The sequence below is a fragment of the Populus euphratica genome, unplaced genomic scaffold, assembly GCF_000495115.2.
Source record: "Populus euphratica unplaced genomic scaffold, PopEup_1.0 scaffold35.1, whole genome shotgun sequence".
NCBI classification, from domain to species: Eukaryota; Viridiplantae; Streptophyta; class Magnoliopsida; order Malpighiales; family Salicaceae; genus Populus; species Populus euphratica.
In genome coordinates, this window is record NW_011499860.1 from 574,361 (window position 1) to 578,216 (window position 3,856).

A 3,856-nucleotide genomic window follows, 5' to 3' on the forward strand; every position below is an offset into this window, starting at 1 on the left:
CATTGATTTTTTTTTTTAAATTGTCTCATTCATTTTTTAAATAGTAGTTATTTTTTAATTTATATATACATATATGATGTTTTGAAGAGATTTTATCTATAGTTTTTTATATTTAATATAAATATACTATATTTGCATGGTGTTTTCATAAAAAATAACTTTTAGAATAAAAAATAAAAATATATAAATTAGAAGAAGACGTTGGGATTAAATATTTGCAAGCTTGTATGTATTTTTCTTTTATAAAAAAATATTAGCCTTTTATTTTAGCATTTGATTACAATTAAAACTCTTTCTTAATTTATTGGTTTACATATTTTAAAATTTATTTCATTATGCATAAACTTGGAGAATCCACTTAAACTCATCATCACTAAAACCCTTATAAGTGAGGTTTATAAGTACTCTTTATTAGAACGATTTGTATACTCTTCTTGACAGTACTCTTCCAATACAAAATAAGTGATAAAAAATCACATTCAAATAAAAAAAATAAGCATGACCAAATAACAACATCTTTTTTCTAATAATAAAAAATAAAATATATTAGATATTATTAATCTTTCAGTAGCCCCAAGGCATTTGAAAGAAACACTGGGGATCCATTTGCACCATCTAACTTTCTCTAAGTTTCAAGCAACACTTCTGACTACCATGTATGTTGAGGTATTATTTGTTATCAAAGAAGAAGACTTCATGCAATATCCACATCCAATGAAAAGTTATGTGAACATAAAAAACTCCAATAATTTTCTTATTTTTAACCAAAATCATGGTCATGATACTAAGCAATGACATGCCTTAAAAAAAAGGAGATAGATCGATTTTTAAAGGTCACCTCTAACAATTTATTAAGAAAAAAATATAACTTGAACAATTAAAAAAATATCTCAACCAAACATTACCCAAGATCAAAAAATCTCTAGAATTTGCATCTCCACTTGTGAAAATATTTTGAACTTTAGATTATCTTATTCTCATTATCCAACTTGCAAAGGTTAGCAACCTTACCCGAGTTTACAATTGTTTTTTTGAAGTTTTTTTACGTTGAATGATATTTTTTTACTTCGTCCTTATACATATGAATTATTAGGAATTAACCATCAATATATATTTTTTAATATGTTTTTTATGAGGTTGGCTCGACCTTATAATCTAGGTTACAAGTTTGCCATACTAGCTTAGGCTTACTTTGGACAATTTTTTTTTTTGTTGCCTTTAATTTCATCATCTGATATTGGGTTCTCTTAGAATTCATCTTTGTAATTTTTTTTTCTTTTGTTTGATGTGTATTTTTTTGTAGTCATTAGTATCACCTTTTCTTTTAAGATTCAATCAATTTATTATGGTTGTTTTTTCTATCATATAATTAAACAAAACCAACTTATTGTATCCAATAAGTTTTATGACTCGAGTTGTAGGTTTTTTTCCTTTCTTTAAAACACATTAGCATTGCCTAAAATATCATATTTTTTCGCTATAAAACACCCAACTCAACCCTAAAGAAGCGTGTATTATCTATCTAGTTACTCTCTCTATTATATCCAAGAAAATTAAGGGGTAAATGATTTAGTTTTTTGTAATAGCTAAGCATTTGAACCCTATAAATATCGTATTCTTACTTTAATCTTTTCCAACTTTAACTTACGATGAAAACTTGAAATTTTAAATTGCACCCTTACACACACACGAAATTACATGTGTATGTACCACACATACACATATAACCCATTAATTAAAAAACCTAATAGATCTTGAAAAACACTATTTATATAGACTTAAAAGCACTATTCACCGAAACAGTGTAATGATAGTTTTGGTATTCCCATAAAAAATCGTTGAATTGGCTATTGGGGGTAGTGACGTCTTTTTATAAGGCCCATTATTCATCATCAAATTAATCAAGGACAAATAATTCTTTTTCACATTTTAATACACAGTGAATTGACTAAATTAGTCTTGAAAACACAAAATTTAAAATTGGCATTCAAGGGTTTTTTGTATTTCCATCATGATTTTGTTGATATTATAAGGTTGGATGAAGGGACATTTAGTATTTTAATAATTACATAATATAATTAAAAAGCTAAGAGTGGTTGGCATGTGGAATGCACAAACCAACGTGTAGAAAGCGTTCATGCTTCTCCATCGGCTTGTGTAATACCTCTTGACAACCAAAAATGCTCTATCATTGTGGAATTGGAATCATCATGGTGTTGTCTTCTTGTTGGGGCGGTGCGTGGTGGCATTAGTAGGGCGGTTTGTTATCAGCAATGCTTTCTTTCTTTTTTCTCTTTCCTCCCCTTAAAATTCATGATGGTCATGCAAAATTCCAGAGTTATCCTTCTATTTATGAAGATTTTAAATTTGATTTGTATTCTTTTAATTTATAATATTTGTTATTGGATATTTTGTAAAATCTTGATTTATTTTCAAATTCATCATTCAATCTGAATTTATGATATGTAAATTTTTTCAATATGGTCCTTATTCTTTTAATTTTTTTAGTATTTTTTTTAAATTTATTTTTCTTTACAATTTCACCCTTTAATTAAAAAAATTATTGTTTTTCTCGAATTTATTTTTTATTTCAATTATTTTTACCAATTTTTTAATCCCCATAAAAAAGAAGAAGAGAGAATACAAAAAAGCTAAAAAATCATATTAGAAAGAAAACCAAAAAAATAATAACAGTGAGAAGAGGATGTTGAGGTGCTCAGAAAAATGGTTAAAAATTGGTTGAGAATGTTCAAAAATACAAAGATTGAAATTTAACAATATAGTTTTTACTAATAAGAACCTTGTTGATAAAGAATATTCAATTTAGGAAGAAAAGTCTAAAATTAGATATTTATGGACTTCATTAAATTTTATTGAAGGTTTAATTGAATTTATGGAAGGTTTGATTGCAAGAAATAATAATTTTTGTGTCAATTTAGGCTTGCATTAGAAGAAATTAAAGTTCAGGGGTCAAATTATAATTTTTAAGAGTCGATTGGGTCAAATTAAGGGCTTAATTGCATAAATATTAAAGTTTAATGGTCAATTATGGACTTAATTGAATAAATGTAAAGCCAATGACCAAATTAGAAAAGATATGTAAATAAAGGAACTGAAATTGACTGGATCAGGGGCTAAATTGAAGAAGTTAGAAGTTTATTAATCAATTGAGGGTCAAAATGCATAAATTCAAAACCAATGACCAAAGTGAAAAAGAAAGCCAACTTCAAGGCTGACATTTGAATTTGGTAAGGATGTAATTAAATTGATTTTTAAAATCAAAATTGCAATTGAGAACTTGATTGAACAAATAAAAAATTAAGGACTGATTTGGAATTTGACACTTTTTTGGCGTCATTTTCATTTAAATAAAACAACATTTTTTGTTTAAAATGACATCATTTCATGCATTATTTAAAAAGAGAGAGAGAGAGAGAGAGAAAAGATGTAAATGATGTCGTTTTGATGGCACTATTTATCATCTGCTTCCTAGGAACATGCAAAGACAAAGACAGGGAAATAAGATTTTTCTTCCCCTTCTTTACAACACCTATTACACTCTCTTCCTTCCTTGCCTAAAAACCCAACGCAACTCATACCCTCATATGCCCTGCTATTACGATGAAGAAAAAAGAAGGGACTCATGCCCTGCAAGTGATTCTAGAGCAACTGCACAGAGGCCGCCCTAGTCATCTTACCCTATGCCATGACAAGGTAGCTATCTTACTTTGCGCTACGACAAGGGTAAGGTAGCCCTCTCCTATTGCCCTTTATAAATACCAGAGGACAAAAAAAGACAAGAGAGATTATAAAGATGAGGAAACGAATAAAAAAAACAAAAAAAAGGACACAACCA